Raw genomic sequence first — 21,978 nt, 5'->3', positions numbered from 1 at the left:
ACGAACTCTCTCCTGCGTCTTGCTGCTGCTGCAGACATATCCGAAAAGATGCGGCATTTCACCGTAGCATTCACAGGAAACTGCCTTTGCTGGATTGCCCTAGATAAAATTTTCTCTTTGATTCTAATATCTGCAAAATTTAACAAAATGGTATGCGGGAGAGTAGAGTTCGGAAAAGGGTGAGCGGGAACCCGGTGAGCTCTGGTGATAGTGAGATCATCTTTATGTTCCGGAATCACAATCTGTTGCAAAAACGTAGTTACCCATGCAAGCATATCTGATCCCTCAATTCCTTCAGGAGCCCCCACTAAGCGCAGATTGGACCTCCTATTGTAATTCTCCAAATCGTCCAGTTTTATCTCCAAAGCCTTTGCTATTTTAGAGACATCCTTGGACTCTTGCTTCACCTCAACCATTTGGTCCTCTAAAGAGGAGATCCTTTCCTCTGCCTCCACTAAGCGAGCTGGAAAGGTGGAGACCAATGCCTCGATTTTATCCATTTTATCCAGTCTCTGGTGAATCGCAGTTAAGTTCGACGTTTTGCGACCTCTTTATTTCTCTTACTTCATCCAGAATTAGATTCAGCATATCCTTCACAGACATCCTCATTTCCCCCTCAGTCTCTGTATCCATCTCTAACAAAGGGCTGGAGGGATCAACCACCACCCCACCACATCCCCTGTCAGAGACTACAGAAGGTTGTATAATTGTATTCCTTGCTTCTTTTTTTTTGACGTCTACAGGGTCAGTTCTTAAGTCAGATGTAGAAGCAACAGATAACGCAGGACTTATAGAGGTATTAACCGCCAAGCTCAGACCATTTGTGTCAACATGCTGAATCTGACCAAATTCCAGATTTAAAGATTTTAGAGCGGGCGCTTGGCTGGGTGATAGAGGAGGTGTTTTTTTTACAAACAGAGGGAACTGTTTAGACGGTGGATGCAATAGAGGAGGTTGAGGGAGTTCGGGAGTTTTGACAAGATCTTCAGAGAATAAAACATTGAGTTTTTCCCTCATACTTGGTTGAACTAGATTGTCTGTCGATGCATCCTCAGCCTCAGAGCACTCTGATGAAAGTACTGAGTCATCTTCCTTGGAGACGACTCCGTCCGTTAACTTCGCTGCTGCCTCTTTTGCCTGCTGTCGGCGTTCTTTGGCTTTGATAAGAGCGTTTAATAATTTCCCCATGATGCACGCTGCAAAAAATTACTCAGGGCCTCAAGAAGTTCGCACCACGCACTTATCACCGGGTTTGTTTTTTTTTTCCTGCCAAGGAGGCGATTTTTTTTTTTCCTTTTACCCCTTATAAGTCTCTCTGAGAGAAGGAGCTATAAACAGCTATAAGTAGCTATGAGCAGATAAACAAAAGCTTACTCACTCTATACAAAAAAGATATTTTAGTGGAAGCAGGAGCCAGAGTTATACTGATATTAACACTCCCAGTGCGTTTTTTTCCAATAACTTCTGTCCTTGCACACTTATTTAGTGCCTGCCACAGCCGCCTCAAAACGAATTATTTACAAGCAGAGTCCCGGGCAAAATCGCTGAGAGAGTCCAATCTACTTAGCAAGAAAAAAAAAACAGTTTCAGCAATGCCTCCCTCGACACGCTGAGCGCTTAGCTGAAGAGTTCACACCAGTTCCCGCTCATCATCTCGCCGCTTCGTCCGCTATCAGCCGCGCCTCCTCAATGCATCCCCATGAATGATTACAAAATCCCCTCGCTTAGGATCAAGAGAAGACTCCGGCTTTAGAGACCAAAAGCAGGCAGAAACGAAGGTCGAAGCCGCGCATCCACAGCCACAGCGTGAAACGGCAAACGCCTTGCGACCGCCATCGTTGACCTCGAGAGGGGGAGGGGCAGCAGCACGGCCCTCAGGTGCTACGTGGAGGCGTGGAACTCCACCATAGCGGTTCGAGAGTAGTGTGTACTGGGAGGCATAGGCTTGATATAGAGGCAATGACAATACAGCACAACGCGGCTGGTGTCGCTATTAAGATGCAATTTTCTAACGATCGCGGTCTTCCTCTTTTGTAATGGCTCAGACTGCATTGCCTCTAGTAAGTGATATTGCCTAACGATCTGTGTCGTCCTTTATTCTAATGGCTCAGACGCCATTCCCCTTAGTAAGTGATATTTAAAACTGGTTAGGGGGTACACCATAGTTGCGTATTTATTTCCCTTACCCCAAAGAGATAAATACTCCTACATGATATTCCTCGGGGAGATATCATTGCCACATGCTACTTGGGGTCAGACAGTGGGTTTTTAGCAATACAGGTCGCTTCAAAGCCAGATATTAGGCACGGTTTATTGATGCGGAGTTATTTAGGAATCTATTACGCAAACAGGAGGGAAGGATCTCGAGGCTTTTGATACTTATGGAGGTTCTGCTACACAGCAGACAAGAGTACTAATGCAGGTCTCAAGAAGTCGGGGTCATATCACTTGTTACAGGCTTCCGATCAATTGGGAACGAATAAGGGTTGTACAGGCAAGTCAGTACTCAGTGCCTTAGTTGCAATGTATGCATTTGTCACATTCCAAGCTATTCGGAAATTCATTTGGTTGCTAAAACAATGCTGAGGCCTGTATTACAAGTACACTAAGTAACACTGTAGGAAGCTGTGTTAAGGTGGTTTATGTCAAGGGTGTGTTCAGATTGTGACATGCCTTTGTTTGAGAGTGGCAAATGTTTAAAGTGATATTGTCTAGCCAAAAAACAGAACCTGGGTGAGGGTGCTTTTGAAGCGTTTGCTTTTGTCTCATAATTTACTGACTTTTCTGTTGGTTATAGGTTTTGGGCACTTTGCCGCATTCGATCAGTGGTAATAAAGCATATGCCCTCTGTGGAAATTGTGACGGTGGCTAAGTTTCCTATGGTTGACGTATCTTATTTACTGGTAAATCTCTTGGAAATACATGGGTGTGTGGCCATGGCCTGTAAGTCAAATGCTACTAGTGGGCTTGCACCACAGGTTGCGCCGCCCGCAGGGGTAGCCCTGTAAATGTATGTCAGACCTATCACTGTAGGGTCCTGCGCACGCAGTTGGAAAAAATTGCCATGTTGGCCCAAACCTTCTTTTCCTTACATATAAATTACCTCTAGGGTAGGCTCCAGGATTCCACATTGGGTGACATTACTTACTGAGGGAGTTATGCTTAGCATATTACAGCAAGTTATTTACATGGTTTGGAGGTCAGGCCTACTTGGCACTGGCCGCGGTGAGGATCACTCAAGTATACTTTCAACGCTTATGACGTCAAAACAGTACATCCCAGGCCTTGTTGTCACACCTTCAAGGGTATCCCTGCGTGCGGTGGTTACATAGGAATTCGGGGTCTGTGTCAAAAGCCCTAGGCACCATTTGCAGGTACACGTAAGCTTTAGGAGTGCGTTATGTCACGCGGTGCCTCTGCACCGGTCCGCATAAACACGTTTGCATTGAATGCTGGTGTCTGCCACACAGTATCTATACACCCTTATGCTCATACACGTATGCACAATAATATATTGCATCACACAGTACCGCTGCACCCATGTGCCTGTGCACTTGTACCTTGGGTCCGTGTGGCGTCACACGGTACCGTCGCACCCCTGTGCGTGTACAAGGTGGCATTATATGCCTAGGGTTTGTCACACGGTATCTCTGCACTCTTGTGCCTGTGCACTTGCACAGTGAGATATCCTTGTGGGATCACACATTACTGAGGTCCTTGGGCCAGTAAAATTAAGCAGGCTATTCCCGGGTTGTGTCGCACTGGACCAACTCCCCCTGGGGCTGGTGCACATTAGGGTCATTTGGATGCCTATGTTGTCAGACAGTACCTGTGAACCATTGGGTGCGAAAAATGGATACAGGTGTAGTATCGCGCAGTATCGATGCATCCGTGGGCCGGTAAATTATGCGGCCGGGTGGTGTCTCAGCTAGTTACAGGTGTAATATCACACGGTATCAATACATCCGTTTGCTGGCAAATTATGTGGCCGGGTGGTGTCACAACAGTAACTATGCACCCTAAGCTGGGGAGGGGGGTGGAAAGGGGGGGGGGTACAGTCTCGCAATGTAGGGCTGACTTGTGAATTGTGTTGGGGCATCTAAAAGCAAAAGGCACTAATCATTGATGTTTGATTTTCATTTATGTAGGACTGGAACCACGCCTGATGCCTGGGAAGTGCTCCACACCGCACTGCAAGATCTGGACAACCAAAGGGACCGGTAGATCTGAAACTTGAGTGGCAAGCGACGGCATCAAATGTGATGGGAGATCAATTCAAGGGCTCAAGCGGTGCCAGCATGAGACGGTGCTGCCTATGCATTATAGTTGAAGTGTATAGTTGTCACCCATTTGTTGTTGCCATTTGTGGTAAGTTAGCAGTCCGCAGCCTTACAGGTATATACCTTGACAGCTTGTCCAAAACACAGGTATTAGGGGCAGATGTGACACATCAACACCCTTGTCGTGGAACGGGTATCTGCCATTACGGCGCCTGTGCTCGCGGGCGCCTTCGTGGCGGACACTGCGCAGTGTAGGGATGCTCCGTAGTAGGAGTATAGGCTGGCACAGAGCCTATCCCAGAACATAGTGGTCAGGGTAGGTAGTTCACGGTTTCCATGATATGCTTATGGGAGAGCGTGGGGCCTGTGGGGCACTCCTTGGGTAGCCGTACTATGGTACAGTTTCACCAGTAACGAGTAGCATTGTCTGGGGCGTACCCCTCATGGTGAACGGGCCCCCTGCGCATGCGCACTCCAGTTGGAGTGCGTGCATAATATGATAAGGAACTGGCGCCAGTTATTGACCTTGCCGTAGGCTCACAATAGGGATACGCAGAAAATAAAAAGAATGAAATATTGTTATTATGATTATTGATGATGGTGTGTTTAGATTCGGATAGAAAAACCTTGTATTAGAGATATGTTAAGGTTAGACATCTGATATCTGCACCTATCAATGTTATGTAAATAAATACGGCCGGGGGTTTACGATCCCCTAATCCAAAATTCTTCTCATTATCTTGATATTGACAGGGGAAGAGGGGGGGGGGGGTTTAGGTAGTACCTGGCCATACCACTGGTTTGATGCCCAAAAGATGGGAGACACCAGCGCAGTGCCCATCTGTACATCCTGATATAATCAGACAAATGGTGACCGTGTAAAAATAAACCTAGTACGCCCAACTAATCTTACTTTATTTATCACTTATTAGAGATCTCTGGGAATCGCTGTGTGCGAACACACCTTTAATCAAACCACTCACTGTGTAGAACCTCATTAATAATTTTTTAAAAAGCATCTTCGAACCTCGAATACAAACGGCTAAACGCAATAATTTACGCACAGTAACTAAATATAGGTTTCGCAACAGTTAAGGAGCAACCGAGGTAGATAGCAAAAAAGGTGAACCAGCTGCGCCACAGAAAGGGGACCTCACGCAGACTAATGGGTGCTAATTGGAGGGAAGTGCACGTGAGCGGAAAGAAACCTGGCGCCTAATGTATACCACGGGCAAAAGGCAAGAAACAAACGTACAGAAGGTCAGAGTTTCTGGAAGGAAACACTGCAGTCCAATGATGACAACCTGAGCACAGCACAAGCTCGCCCAAGCACACATTCCCAGTAATGCGGAGCAGAAAAGGATGAACGTGAGAGCGTTGTTCCTGCGATAGGGGTAGCCTGTGCTTTCCATTTCCAATCACCTGAAAAGGGCGGGTCTGTGCACACACGGTGCACCGCTGGGGCCTATGTTTGCATTTGAAGCAAATGTTTCTTAATGGGAGCAAGAAAACACGGGGGACGCAAAGTGCCACAGTCCTAATGCTGATATTTCGTGCTGATAGTCGAGCAAAGGGAAAGAAAAGCATTTGCCGCGCGGCCCTGAAAGTGACGCAGCCGGGCGGCCGCGAAAATGTTTGGGGAGGGGGGATGAGTGGAGGCCAGCAGAGTGAGAGAGGAACGCAAGGCTTAATGAGCCTTGAGAGAATCACACAAGGCGCCTGCGCGTGTGCACGTGCACGCAAGCTTGAGGCCAGGAAAAGCCTCTGGTTGCACTTTTAAAAGCCAGTTTACAAAATTTCTCACAGAGCAGCGCATGCGCTGACTCAGCAAGACCGAAAAAGGGAGTAGAGGAAAAAGTTTAAACACAGATTGCTGAAGAACACAAAAGTTGGCCAAATGGGAAGCTGAGATTTAAAACCATGGTTCCTTCTTCTAAGTTTCTAAACAGTTCAATAGACTGCCGTTAGGGTGCCAGTGATTCTGATGTCGTGGCCAAAGGGATGCCCTTCCCGTAGAAAAGGCACTGTGTTGTGTGCCCTGCTCAGATTTAGAATGCAGTATTTATTTCCAGTGTATATGGGTAAAGTGGCAAGGGTGGGCTTATATATCAAGTATCCTAGTTCTATTGCTAAAATGTAACCATGGAACCAGGTCCCGTGGCAGTTAGCACCACCACCGTGTTCTAAGCACCAAAAGAGATGCTAGTACACAGTGTCGCTGCACAACTGAGTGATGTCACTTGTCATTGCCTTTTGGTAGCTTGAGAGGCAGTGTGGTGCACTGGAAACACTGGCCACCACTGCATCAAGAAGAATGGCTTACTGTAGACACAGTCTATCCCAGAGGAGTCTCCATCTTTACTGGAGCATGTCCGTTCAGGCCGCTTGCGTGAAGAGCCACGTCAGAGAGGTTTGTTCACACACACTAATATTTAATAACAATGGGCAGCCTTATCACAACGACAGCCATTATCACGAGTGAACAGGACTTGGTTTCCCTGACAAACTTACAATAACAATACAATGAAAACCATTTGCCTTGGACTTGACATGGCTGGACTGCTTGGAGAAGAGTTATAACAGTGAACGTGGCATGTTGTGGCAAAGGCTATGTTGATCTCAAGGTCATGTCACTGTAAAGGTTCTTGATGTGACATATATTCACTTATAGCACACTAATACAGCACTTCAACACTTACGAGCATTCTACCTGTTGGGTCTACTCATGGTTGCATGTCAGTTAATATTACCCCAACAGAAATGAGGAAATCGGGGCATCAAACACCCACGCACATACACTTAAGTAGCAACAAGATGAAAATGACAGCACAACACCAATCAGTAATAACTCTAAACTGTGACATAATACGACCACAATACAAAAGCAACATCACCAAGCTTCACCCACAATGCTCCACCAACCACGGACGTCCATAAGGTGAACATTTGCTTTTCTAAACGTCATTGCACAACAGAGTGAAAGTCCTTTACAAGATAAACATTCACATTTTGGGGTTTGATAGACGAAATGTCGACTCCACTTTTCTGGTTCCTTATATACGCCCATCGACTACTTAGGTGGTCCCAGTGTGCATATAACTACAGGACTTCTGTTAGATTCCCAGACATACATTATATATCTCAACTGCAGTCCATATTTCCTATCTGTCACTAAGAAGAACGTCTTGGCAGATGTTATAGTTACCAACTGAGTAAATATACAGCCGCATTAAAAAAATCCCTGAAAATACTTCCGAGTTAAACTGAAGTTTACCTTTGGTCTGGATCTAAAAATAAAAAAAAAATTAAAAAAAAGGACTTTTTTTTACAGAAATCATGTGAACATGTGTGTAGCGACGGAGATTGCCCTCATAAGCCCAATAGTGCATTTGCAACATTATCACTTCTCAACCAAGGCCAATTTACCCCCACTATCAACTCCTGGATAATCAATGCCTTTATGATGGAACTTTAATCTTTACATTTCAGGTCTTGATACCTTAAATGGCATAAGCATGCATATAATGCTCATCTGGGACGTTGTTGAAGTTTTACAGGTCTCAAACTTCACTTTCAGGTAACAACGTCAAGTATTCATGGTTCTAATATTAGTGAGAAAGTAAGCTGATGCAAAGAGAAGGTAAGGGGGAGAAGCAGTGTTTTTTTTGGGTGGGGGGGATTGGACTGTCGTGACTCATTGGTTACAACCCCATCATACCTAGATCATTCCTCAAATGTAACCATGCTAACAAAGTAATTGTGCCAATAAAGATAATTGGGTAGACCCTGTGTCCCCCAGAACCTGGGTATTGGTAATACAATCTACAAAGGGTTCTGTAAGGAAAACCAATTGTTTAGCGAACTACATTCAATAAGTGATACAGCACAATCCTTTTTATTACACTTAGATTTAATATCAATAATATATCGCAGGTTGTGGGTATAGGGGCCTTAAATCCCGCTGTGGGCTTGATTTTGGAGTCGATTAAAGAGTACCACGCCGAGACCCGGGTGGATGGCAAAAAGACCAGGCAGGCTACAAAAAGCTGGTAGGCGCCGTCTAGAAGGTTGGGAAGGCTTGTTCTGAGAATGGCGGGTGGCTTTAACTGCACAGAGGAAAGGACCATTGTTGTGGAGACCGATTTGGTAACTGATGAAGCAGGTTAAGTCGCACAACGCCCAATTGACTGATGTCTTGAGGACTTGGAAAAACGGCAGATAAGAATATTCTCAGATTTCTTGGTATTGAGTAAGGCCTGTGAGGGGACAACATTCGATCTTTTATACCGGATCTTCTCAGAAATGCCTTTCCCAAACTTTCAGGATGGAACTGGGAGACAGATATTCAAAGGGTCCACTGGTTTCCGATAGCCCAGCCAGTAGATGTGAAAGTCAGCCTAGGGCTATTCTAGTTTTTTTGGTAATTTCCTGCTCTGCCAAGCAATTTTTGAGAAGGCCTGCCCCAAGGCATGACGGAAATACAGAGAATCCTCTTTTTTGTACACCTGATTTCTGCCATGTAACGGTAGAGCGCAGGCGGCACCTGCAGCAGGTGATTAAGCCTTTTATAGGTGCTGGTTTGAAGCCTTTTTGCTGGCACCTGCCAGATTTAAAACAATCGTCAGAGGGACTATAAAATTCTTCACCTCCAAAATAAAAGCTAGAGACTATCTTTGTCAAGCACTGGCAGACAGAAACAATGTGTAGTTTATTTGGGTTCATCCTACGAAACGCTTAACTTCGCTTAGTACAGGGGGTTTTGTCTTTCTTATTGTTTGGTTGTGTGTATTACAGGGGTTCCTGTACTGGAGTAGGTAGGCTTTTTGAGGAGGAGGGGGGTCATCAGCATGGCTTCTGTGCTTTTTTTTCTCTCTCCTTTCTCTTCCTTTTTTTTTTCTTTTGGCATTTGTTTATCATGTTATCACACTGGTGCGGGGAGATGCAGAGGAGAGGCTGGGGAGGAGGGGCTCGCGGTGCCCGATACTAGTCTCCATCACACAGACCCACGCGGTCTGGCTGCTTTCTGTGGTGGGTGGGTGGAGAGGTGGTGGGGGTACAGGATGGGGGAGGGGTTTTTGTGGGGGGGGGGGGAAGGGTGTCGGCTGATTTGTTATTTACATTGTAGCATGGTTTTCTAAGTGTGATTGTTTATATTGCTTTACAAAAGGAAAGTTGGCGGCATGACCATGTATGCATCCAGAGGAATATTTCTTCAAGCTGTGAAAGGCAGAACTTAACAAGATTAGGCCTAGATGGGTGGGGCCTTTGCTTGGGACCCATTAATCCTTGGTGGACAACGCTGCTGGTTAGGGCAATATCTGTGGGGGATGGATAAGCTCCGTATTGCTACTATCAATATCTGCGGGTTAAACGATAAATATAAAAAAAGCCGGCGTCAAGAATACATCAAATTATTAAGAGCAGATGTATACTGCCTGCGGGAGACCCATAATGCCTGGAGTGATAGTGCTATATTGAACTCTTTGGGGCTGAAGGTAGCATGTCACACAACTCAGGATATCAGGACTAAGGGGGTTGCCATCCTAGTTAAAGGAAACACTAACACACCTGGATGAAAGGCAGTAGACAAGCTCGGCAGATGGGTAATAATGGAGTGTAAAGCTGGCAGTGGCTCCTTTACACTATGCTCAATTTATGCCCAGTCCTAGATGACCTTGGCCGGCTTAATTTTTTAGCAAATGTACGACCTTCTTGGCCTGCTCCACATATAGTGTGTGGGGACAAATGGAGTGGTCGGGAAAGAGCTAATCTTTATAGCTATGTCGGTTTTTAGGCTCTGTGTGGCCTCGGCCGGGCTTGATCCTTTACCCCCGACCTTCCAGCAATAGAAGAGCTGCTTCCTACATGTCTACAATTTAGAAAATGCACTTTATGAACAAAAAGGCAGGAGGGCCAGAATTAAAAGAAAGGAGGATATGGGGGCTACTTTCGGCCTGGGTCTCTCTGTTTAACCAATAGCTGCTGGGTTTTAGGCACAGGCGGCATTGGGTTAGTGCCCGGAATTAATTTTTAATCTGTACCGGTATTCTGTTGATTCCTATTTTTGGTGAACTTAATGCATTTATCATTATGTAATGTATTTATTTAAACTTGCATCTGTATTTTCATCAATAAACTTTTTAAATTAAAATAAGAAAATGAACCAGCATTGGTGACTAGAATGGACAATTGTGCAGTGTCAAAAATCTGTAAAGAGGAGTGCTATTCAAAGCACTATGTTCAGAAATTCTAGGTTACATTGGGGGTGAACATGAAAATTTCACACCGTTCTTTAAAAGTGGTCTTAGAGTATGGGTGTGACTGGCAAAATATGTCAAATTTATTGTAATACTTAGTCACCACTAAGAAACGAACCACATCCTCACTACAACTTGGAATGGGGCGATTTTTTTTATAGTTTTCACTAAACGTTCCTTGGGTTTGACTCCCTCTTTATTTAATTTATGCCCTAGATACTCAATTTTGGAGAGACTGAATTCACACTCAGTTTCCCTTAAAGTAATGCCCCTTTCTCTAAACCTCTCTGAAACAGACATCAGTGTGCATTCATGTTGTTCTTGGGAAGATCCATAAATCAATACATCGTCCTGGTAAATTTTAACTCCAGGTATTCCACCCTAAACATCCTCTATGGCCCTCTAAAAAACATTCAATTTGATGATATACGGCCCTGAGATCTAAAGTAGAAAATACAATGACGCCCTAAAGTTGAGCAAGCATCTCCACAATGTTTGGAAGCGGATACTTATCCACCACTACACTTCTGTTAAGGGTTGTCAAAACCATGCCGAGCCTCACTTCTCCAGAGGCTTTGCGTGCAAGGACTACAGGGACAAGTAACTCTGTTGCTTCCGTTTTCACTTAGATACCTTCTTTTTTTAATTTATGAAGTTTAGAGAGCTTTGACTCCCTCAGAGCTAGTGTTACACACGTCAGTTTCCACAATATGGGGATAGCATTTTCCTTGAGCACAATTTTATGGGTATAATCGGAGAGACAACCCAAATTTGCACGCGCCACCCATGAAATCGAAAAGCCTCAAATGTCTCAGCAAAAGCCTCAAAGTGACAGCGTGCTTCTCCCCTTCACACACACAGTAACTGGGATTAGCAAATTTAGAGATTAGGTAATAGTTGAGACATTTCGTCCTGCGTGACATGGACTAAAAATGAAAACTGTCAAAAAGTTAGACTGTACCCAAGCTTCTCCTCTTCAAAGTAGGGGTTGTAGTTGACCAGCTCATCACCAGGGCGAAGAAGCTTGTTGGGTTAGGTAAAGTTTGAAGATACATGAATTTAATTAAGTTCAGTGGTGCAAAGGAAACGCCTAATCCATAAGATCAGCCAGGAGTAGCTCCTCCCAACACATTCCTCACACATTTTTTAAATAAATTAAGTCCTACATTCTAGCTCAGAACTAAGATACCACAGGGAAGCCCTCCCTCTTTTGGTGCCAGGAGAGAGCTATAATAGACCAAAAAGGCACAAACAAGCTACACTCATTAATGTAGAGCGGGCATTGCGTGACGATCAGCGACACCCACACCTAAGGAAGAGAAAATGACGTAGTGCAGCATATGGAGGCAACCTGTAAAGGCGTTAAGACAAGGAGCAACTGTTGGTAAAAGGTCACACCCAGTTGGTGTCGCGGATGGAAGCTACTTACCTGGGGATGCCTTACGGCAGGGTAAGTCAGCTGACAGGGGAGTACATGGAGCACAGCACTCGTAGCCTAGACCCACAGGACGGCACAGCACAAATGGACAGACAAGGTAGTGAGCTGAGCCGAACAGTTGAGAACTTACCCCACAGGCAGAGGAAAACCCACCTCAGAGAATGATATATAATATATGGCTTAGTAATGATTGGCTTAGTAATGGTTATGAGTGAAATGATATAGGACATCATTTATGACTAACAAGTGATTGATTTATGAAAGGGCGTGATTTATGAAGGACCCTGTAAAATGATTTATAGCCCGTGTCAAAGGGGCATGTGCCAATCATCATGCTAAATAAACTGTGACCTACAATCCCAAATGTAGCCCATGCCTCATGTATTTGTGATGCAAGTAATAATGATCTGGGGTATTGTTGAAGGCGGCCAAGTGCAGGAGTTAATGTGCTCTTATCCATTAGCAGAAGCGCACACAAGGGTAACCAGTGCCTAAGGTGGGAGTTTGAATCCTTGCTTCCACATGGAATGCATCTTGTGATGCTGGGCATCTCCAGTACTCTCCTGTGCCTAGTTTCCTAATCTGCCAAAAATTGTAAGTGCCGCCGATCCATTCATGTCGCAAAGTGTAGCATGTAAATACATGTATTGCTAGGCTGCTTTTCACCATTTGGGAATGGCTCTGTTGTAAGCAACAGTTTTAACAATTCTCAACTCTTTGGTATGCCAGACCCATGAAATAATCCCTTTTAATGCAAACACCTGGGGGAAAAATTATTCATATCCGCCTCTCGGCTTCATAATCTCAGCCTTTTGGGGGTTGACATGGGATCAGGCAAAGTATGTGTTTTTATTACTCACATGTGTCTATGTTCCATCAAAAAGTTTAACTTCAAAAGGGTCTTGTGACAAATTGTTTGAATCTCCCTGACATCGCGCAATATAGTAAATGGATGCTAAACAAAAAATTTTAAAAAATCACTATGGGTTGACTTTGATCTTTTCACACTTTTTATCATTTATCAAAAAAATCTTGTCACTATGAAATATATAACAAAGGAAAAAGAAGAATACATGAATGCAGTGGTTGTCAATTTGAACTGATCTGCTGAGATAGGTGCCAAGGAATCGTGGGCTATGTCAAGTAGATGGTGCCTCTGCTGGGTTTTTGATTGGGAAGCAGAGGTAACATTAGCAGCCACATCAGAGAAGCAGTGGTCAATCAAACAACCGGTCCGACAATGCTCCAGCTGGAGGAAGCCCTGCTGCAGGAGAGGCTGTTTGGCACCATAATGCACAGCATGGTTTTCTTTTATGGGAGATAAAAGAAACAGGAGCCGAAATCTGATTATCTAGTGATAACTGTGTAGAAATTTTGTACATCAAGAACAACAAGCATTTGCAATGCATTTGGTCTCACCTTTGGGACCTTTTATGTATTTAGCTAAGCAGCACATTAGCCTGGGTGCCGAAACATCTACTGTTCTTCAACATAGAGGGAAAGTAAGCACCAAACTCCGTGACACGCTAGGTATGGGAACACATGGAGGGAAATATTGCCTTTCAGCGGGAACTGGTATAGTCCAAAGCGCTGTTTTTAATATAAAAGCAGGGCCTTCGGTGGTCATATCACTGAAAATACAAGATTTGAAAAAAATATTATTGTCTACGGGTGCTCGTGGAAAACAATTTCTATGGATTGGAATCTAGGGAATGCTAAAGTGATTCTGGTATTTTACTAACTTTTGCTGGTCGTTTTCTATCAAGAAAGTTGAATGGGGGCATTGTCCGAGAAATAAAAACAAGCATTTGCAATGCAATAGGTCTCGCAATTACGCAAGTTTGAGCTATTGGCACTGTAAATGACAATGCCTCTTATTTATGTTTTTGTTTGTAAAACATAAATAAAACGCATTGTCAATTACAATGCCAATAGCTCAAACTCCCGTAAATGCGAGACCTATTGCATTGCAAATGCTTGTTTTTAAGAGACTCTTATTCTGTCTCCTGTTTTTTTTTGTTGATTGGTTGAAAAGCTTGTGGATTCTACTTGTTTCTTATTCACGAGACGGGTTTACCGAGCTGCCAAAATGTAAAACTTAATACATTAGCCCATTATGTCACAAAATGGCTTTCTGTCAATCATCTAGGCAAAGTGCTTCCGAGCGATAGTGTGCACTGAGAAATTCTCAGGAAATGCTCCGGGGAAGTTCAAAGGACACTCTAGTGTTTTACTGAAACCGGATTGGCTGCTCGCTTGCATGGCAACAGTGTAGATTCCGCCCCTAGAGTCCTCGGAAGCTCAGGCGTGGTAACGTGAACAGAAGGGCGCCTGTTGACGCCTCTCCACCGCTCCTCCCGGTCGCTAAGGTTTGCTCTGCTAGCCGGGGAAAAATACGTTTGACTGCAGTTTAAGTGGGTCTTAAAAACATAGTTTAGGATACGTAATGTTTTATATTGGTGGGGCGGCAGGGAGGGCTGGGTAGGAGGCACCACCGAGTGACAAGGGAGGGTGGGTGGGGGCAACACGTACAACGGCAGGTCTGTGAATAACTGTAGGGCATGTATTGCGGGGCAGGAGGCAACGGGGAGGGAGCAGAAGGCAACATGGAGGGAGGGGGCGGTGAGAGGCAACATGGAGGGAGGCAACACTGAGGGAGGAAAGGAGAGTGGACAGGAGGGGTGGGGCAGTGAGGAACACGAAGGAAGGAGAAGTACATGAGAGCAACTGATAAAATAAACAAGCCCGGCGGAGCGTGGCGCGCGCGCGCTTGGGGGCGGGGGAGCTGTTACAGGAGCGCATTCCAGGCGGGGGATGGGAGAGCAGGGCTGCATTGTATAACAAGCGCGCACTGAAGTTGACGAGGAGGGGGGGGGGAGTGGGGGCGGGCACAGTGCAAATGGTGTGCACTTTGATGTCCTCAGTGGCCGCGCGGCTCACTGAGGACATCAAAGGGGCCGCGAAGTGATCAGGCAGTGCTTTTCAGGCTGCCAAATGGTGCGCGCGGCCGGCGCACATGTACTGTATATGGAGGCCTGAAAAGCACTGTTTGCACTTCCAAAACTCGCTTACTATAAGTCTCGCCAGAGCAGCGCTAAAGCGCTGTCTCAGGCGAGACCTAAAAACAAGACGAACAAGCATTGGCATAGCCAATAGGTCTCGCTTTTGGGACCTTCTAAGTATTTAGTTATGCAGCACAATATCCTTGGTGCAACAACATCAACTGTTGCATGGCTAAACACTTATAAGGTCCCAAAAGCGAGACCTATTGGCTATGCCAATGCTTCTTTTTTTGTGGAACTTGTTGGAAGCACAGTAATTTGTACTATGCAATACATTTTAATTGGTTTGCCTTGATTAAAGTATCATTTGAATAAAAACATGTTTATAGAGGTTAGCAAAATATGCGCAGACAGCATGAAATAGCTGAACCCTGGCCTTTGTGTGTGTGTTTTTTTTTGTGTTTTGTTTACATTGTCTATCAGAGCATTCATAAAATAGTTAAACTGGGTATACATGTTATGGGTTAACCATTCTGGTCTCAAATGTCATTAAATCCCCACTATCCATTTCCAAGCACCTAGTGTACGTGTATTTTGCCATCCACTGATTCAATTGATAAATATGATAAGTGTGAGAGAGACAGCAGTGTGTGTCCCCTAGAGAGAGCATGGTGTGTAAGAGAGACAGCAGTATGAGAGAGACAGCAATGTAAGAGAGGCAGCAGTGTGAGTATTTTGCACTCTGTGCATGTTTTACTTGTGTGTAAATATACAATTTACATTTATAGTACACGGACTGCAGGCCAAAACATAGTACTTTTATTTACATACAAATATGAAATCAATGAACCCCTAAACGCTGTCATATTTGCATGTATAAAATAACGCTTTATGTGTACTATTTTAATAAACCTAGGCAAGGGGACTTTTGTGCGCAGATATTAAGAGTAAGGCCGGCCTTGCACGCACTCACACACAAGCACATGCTATGAAATGTTTCCGTACCAGTCGGATATGAAAGTGAAAAGTGAACCCGAGAAGAGTAGCCCCAAAACGTCTTTAGTCATTTATAGAAATAAAAACACATTCTAGAGGGCTCTTTACATCAAAGTCGTCTCTAGCGATAACATGATTATTGCATCACTAACTGCTTACTATGTATGTATTTGAGAATATGCTGTGTGGTTCGCACCTGAGTGCATGGACGTCCAGTAAAGATCGCGTGTGTGTAAAAGGGGTGTAAGCTACTTACACCAGGAGAGACGCATTCACTGCGATTGTCTTCGAAGGGAAGTTGTTTGCTGTGTGTGTATTTATATATATATTTTATATAGCGCAAACTCGACCCGAATATACGCGAGCGCTTTACATTAGCACCGATTACGTTATACAAGAACACATTGGCATGGACATATCGTTATGTTTACGACTACTCACAAGTGTGTACACGCAGGCGGGTACGCGCACACATGCACACGCCCCTACTGTGTTCCCTTCACAGACAATGAGTGTGTGGTTGCAGGGCTCGCACCCCCCCCCAGCAGTGAGCAGCCTCTGAAGTGCTGTGAAGCACTTTGCAGTGCGCAAAGGGCCTGCTCGGGACGCAGTGCAAACAGGAACCCCTAAAGGCAGGGCCTCCAACACCTTCTGCTCCCTGGATTATTTTCTGGAGCAGACTTTGTTGGCTTAAACTTCCATGCCCTGGGCTGCGGCCAGCATCCCTGTGCTTCGAGCAGGGTGGGGGAGCAGGAAGCGCCCCACACAAGTGCTTGTGTTTGGGCACATGGCACACAGAATTCAAGCCATCATCTTCACAGACATGAGGCTGGGGTGTCGCTGGTGAAGCAATTAGAGGGCCAGTGTGAATGCCCCGCCCCCCGCTGCACTGGGCTTCCCCGATGGGCAGAGACTGCAGGTGGTCTCCCCAGACCCCCTCTCCTTTGCTAACAGGTCTGTTGTGGATTTGTGTGGTGTGAGTAGACCAGCCTGTTGGTGCTCGGTCGCGAGTCGGGGCACTTTACTAACAAGCACAGAACATTCATAAATAAGCGCCCTGCTGGAGGCCTCACCCCTCCTTATCGGACCAGAGCTCTGTTCTGGGGAGAGGAGAGGGTGGGGGGTCTGTCCGTGGAAGGGGGAGGGGAAAGTGCATCAACTGAGCAACTTTAACACAGCTTGTGGAGAGCATTTGACGGCCTTTCACGAAATCTATTTTCAACAAAATATGCGTGTGTAGTTTATCGGCAGCCCTGAATAAATAATTACACAAATGTAATTTTATAGATTAAATTTACAACCCCAGGCCTCCAAATTTGGAGTATTCTGTAACTTCAAGACGTGTTTAGCAAACAGTGAACCACGTTGTCTATGAAAGCACTGCCGTTGTTATTGTGGTCTAAACACACAGGTGTTTTTATGTTACACACTCTCCTTTCAGAACAAGGAGAGAAGGAATGACAGGAAAAAAAAGAGCGAAAGGCTCACATGAAAAGCTTTGTGTGCCAAATGCATAACATGTAAATGTAGCTGTTGGCTGAAGTCCCCCTACTCTTCCGAGCGCTGCGTGAAGGAGAACAACAATGATAACAAGCGGCCGTGAAAGTGAAAGTGATCGCAAGTGATCGCAATCGCGATCACACTTCAAAGCGCGGCTGTGTGACAGGCGAAAGTGAAAGAAAACGAGTGCTTTCAGGCCTCCAAATGGTGCGCGCGCCCGGCACACATGCACTGTATTTGGAGGCCTGAAAGCACTCGTTTGCACTTCCAAAACTCGCTTACTATAAGTCTCGCCAGAGCAGCGCTAAAGAGCTGTCTCAGGCGAGACCTAATAAGTAAGTCCCTCAGCAGAAAGCAATTCTGGTATTTTACTGACCTCTGCTGGTCATTTTCTATCATGACCGTTAAATAGAGGCAGTTGAACAGAAAAGTAAGTCCCTACGCGGAAGCAGACAAGTCCTAGGGCTGGTCTCCAGAGCCTACAAAGTACATACACTTATAAGTACATACTAAAGTATATACACTAAAGTATATACAAAAGGTCTTGAAAGCTCGACCTAAAAACAAGCTATTTCCTTTAATAAGCTTCTCTTTCTGCAGGAGGGTCTCTCATACACAGTTGTGACCATCGGCTTGTTTAACTCGTAGCAAATGGGGAGCTCGTCAGCGGCCATGGAAAACAGAAGGGGGTAAGTCAGCGATGCTTTTAGGGAGGTCAAAGGTGAGAGATGTAAATTCCTCTAGATCTGGCGTGTTTATTTTCTGAACAAACATCTATGTTATAGATGAATATGCTTTAGGTTTGCTCCTCCGCTCACTTGCTAAAAACTGGGACTTTAACAAAGGGCTCTTACCCTCTTTTCTCAATTTGTTCCTCTGTGAAATGGACCCAAACAAGAAAGACACTCTGGCTGCAAATGTCTCTTTGGACACACTCTCCCACAAGCGCAAACCCGACCAGAAGGTATTGGAGCGCTTTACTGAGCAGTTCTCCAATTCCAAAGTGGCAGCTCGCTGCCCTTTGCTCCTCGGCTTAGATTACCTGTAAGGGGTGTGCTTTCACCCACAGCTTAACGTTGCTATCGCTCATTTGCTTTTCTCCCTATGCCCGCCAGATTGCTCTGCATCCTTTGCTTCCCTATGCCCTCCGTGCCCCTTCCCCCACTGCACCATCATTTTTGCTTCCCCACCAGGCCTGGTTCTAGCGGGTGGGCCGGGTGGGCCAGGCCTACCCAAACATGAGCCTGGCCCACCCAAACAGGAACCTTGGCCCTCACAGTGAGGGCTTGAAGGCAGGCGCACAACGGCATTGGGCTAAAAGGGCTGTCTGTGTGTGTGTGCGCCCGGGCTGGGACAGCTTCCCGGGCGCACAGAGACAGACAGTTTTAGAGATTATCGTAGCCGCACCCGAGAACTTCACAGGTCTTTAAAAGACCATTTACATGTTAACGAGGCTTTGTTTATTTCTTCACCCCTTCATCTCCACATGGCGAAAGGCGACAAATCCTTTCATTGACAAGGGTAACCTTTGCCTACTGTTCTGCTGCGTGGATATTTCTTTTTCTATGTAGCACAGGAGAAACGTTTGTTTATTTCTAATCACCTTTCCTGACCCCTACAGCTGCTTATCATATCAGGCCGTGGCACAAAGTTTGACTAATGGAGTAGTAGGAAAGAGAATGTGTTACTATTTGGTTTTCTTTTAAAAATCTGCACAGGCCCAGTAGGACATCTACTTCGTGTGTGCTTCATTTAAACAGTTTTTTATCATTATCATGGCTGATGCAGGACAACAATAAGACAATAAAAGATGCCCAGATAACGCTGGTGATTAATGATTCTGCTGGAGAGCAATCATTTGTCTGTTAGTAGTTTTTAAATGTAGATTAACTGTATTTTATGTGGAAGCTCAGTGGGTTACGGCCTTTGTCACAGAGATCCTTGTGTTACTTGCACTTCAGAAGTTACAATCCTAACATAGGACAGTGACCAATGAACTGTCACCAAAGAGCTGCATACAAACATGAATGGTATACTTAGAACTTCGCTTTTTTTGTTTTGTGATATAGTTAGAACTTCCTCAGACTTTCATCATTCTAATGTTGCTAAAATGAGTATGTTTAGGCAGTAACGCTGACCCCCATGGAATACTCTTTAAATCCTAAGGTTGTGTTTCCCCAGACCAAACCCTCTCAAAATATACTGCCCACCAGTATGGATGACGTGATTCATACACCTTGTAATCCTCATTGGCTTATGTGACATTCCCTGTACACTGATTTACATACTTGTATGATTCATTCTCTCTGTATAAAGTGTGCGTGGTGTAAAGTACTGACACACACTACACTGATATGAGTAGCGCTATACAACAAATTAAATACATATGAGAGAGGGGCTACGGAGCGGTGAGGGGCACTGGTGGAGGGTGGCAGTGAGGGAATCTGTGGAGGAGGTAGCGGGAGGGGCTGTGGCGCAAGGAGGGGCACTGGTGGAGGGTGACAGCAGGGCTAGAGTCAGGGTACCACGAGGGTGGATGGCGTCCCCCCACTTATTTTACCAGGAGCTCAATAACTGGAGCAAATGGAGCCACACATTCACTCTTTAGCCTCTCTGGGGCGAGATCGGAGCTCATTCAGAACGCTGCTCATGCGCTGGCTTCTCTGATGCAATGGCATCTAAGGGGTGAGTGAGGGGAGGCAATGAGTCTGATGGTGCAAGCCACCTTTCGTGATGTCACTTCCTGTTGTCCCCCCACTTCTTTTTTAGGTCTCGCCTGACCCAGCGCATGCGCTGGTCTGGCGAGACTTATTCAGAGGGCTCCAAAAAGTGCTACCAGGCCAGCCTAGACCTACAGTGCATGTGCGCGAGCGCGCGCGCTGCTTTGCCGCGATTATTTTCACTTTCGCGGCAGCACGGCCGCTTTGATGTTTGATCCCGATTGCTATCACTTTCACTTTCGGGGCCACACGGCCACTTGGCAAAGTGTTTAGTTATGCAACTGTTGCATAGCTAAACACTTATAAGGCCCCAAAGGCGAGACCTATTGGCTATGCCATTGCTTGTTTAGGACTTGTGCCCTGGGTGACAGTGAGGGAATCCGAGGAAGAGGTCATGGGGTGGAGGGGGCGCTAGGGAGAGATGAGGGGCACTGGTGGAGGGTGGTAGTGAGGGAGTCTGAGGAGGAGGTCATGAGGGGGAGGGGCTACAGAGAGATGAGGGGCACTGGTGGAGGGTGGCAGTGAGGAAATCCGAGGAGGAGGTCATGAGGAGGAGGGGTTATAGGGAGATGAGGGGCACTTGTGGCGTGAGACAGTGAGGGAATATGAGGAGGAGGTCAATGGGGGGGCATGGAGGGATGAGGGGCACTGTTGGAAGGTGATAGTAAAGGTATTTACGGAGAAAGAGGTTATTGGTGTGGCGCCAAAAAAGACTTTCGCATCAGCGCTAAAGCTGGCCCTGTCATGGCCTTTCTGTTTTGTTTACTTAATTAGCAGTCGGGTCATAAGGGCTACTGTGGAACATACTTTAAAGTGCATGCTAATTATATTTACTGCTACATTCAATGTTTTAAGTTTGAAGGTGATTTTACTAATGTTTTTACCGGGAAAAGGGAAAATGGAGCCCGATGGTCCCTGATATGGGGCTGGGGCCCAAGGTCAGCTGTGAGATAAGGTGCACTGGAGAGGAGTAGTGGATAATCAAGCCTGTAAGGGAGTGCGTTGCAGAGTCTAGGGTCAGGTGGAGGTAGTAATGAAGAGGGATTCTCCCTGAAGGCTCGCACAGAGGGAGCCCGAGAAGTGTCACTTGCCTGATACTCCCACCTCAGAAATCTCCTCTTCCCATCAAAGGAACATTACATGGAAAAAACACTTTTTGAGAGTGATAACATTTAGAAAGATTTGGAAAAGAGTGTGTTTTACTGGACCTTGTAAGATTAAGAAGAGATAAAGGAGGGCCCTGAAGCAGGCAGTTCCCAAACATATATGCGACAAATCGAGCCCACAGTGGCCCACCCAAATGCACCCTTGACCCACCCAATTAAAAATTCCTGGAGCCGGGCCTGTTCCCCACACCAGACCCTCAGTTTTGCTTCCACACACCCTTCCCGTCTGTGTTCCTTGTGCTACCTTCTGTTTGCAACCTCCCCCCCCACACACACACACATTTGAAAAAGCATTTGGAATGAAATGGCTCTCGCATTTGCAAGAGTTTAAGCTATTGGCACTGTAAATGACAATGCCTTTTATTTATGTTTTGAAAACCAAAACACAAATAAAAGGCATTTTCATTTACAATGCCAATAGCTCAAACTCCCGTAAATTTGAGACCTATTGCATTGCAGAGGCTTGCTTCTTTTTCTTTTAAAAACCAATAGACTCGCAGTCAGAGCATGTACCCTGTCTCATACGAGCCATAAAAAGGGTGATTAGGTGGCGATAGTGTTAGAACTCCTTTCCTTCATGTTACGCAGAGATCTGAGTAGCAGGCAATAAACCCACTGA

General features: G+C 45.5%; 1 protein-coding gene across 4 annotated transcripts in view; it reads right to left on the bottom strand.

The window, feature by feature from the left end:
* Positions 1-21,978, bottom strand: part of SGK2 (serum/glucocorticoid regulated kinase 2) — a 396,404-nt gene that overhangs the window by 240,705 nt on the left and 133,721 nt on the right. The gene's annotated exons all lie outside the window — the stretch shown is intronic.

This window comes from Triturus cristatus, chromosome 7, assembly GCF_964204655.1.
Source record: "Triturus cristatus chromosome 7, aTriCri1.1, whole genome shotgun sequence".
Classification (NCBI taxonomy): Eukaryota; Metazoa; Chordata; class Amphibia; order Caudata; family Salamandridae; genus Triturus; species Triturus cristatus.
The sequence above is the reverse complement of the archived record's forward strand: the minus strand, read 5'-3'. Positions and strand labels throughout refer to the sequence as shown.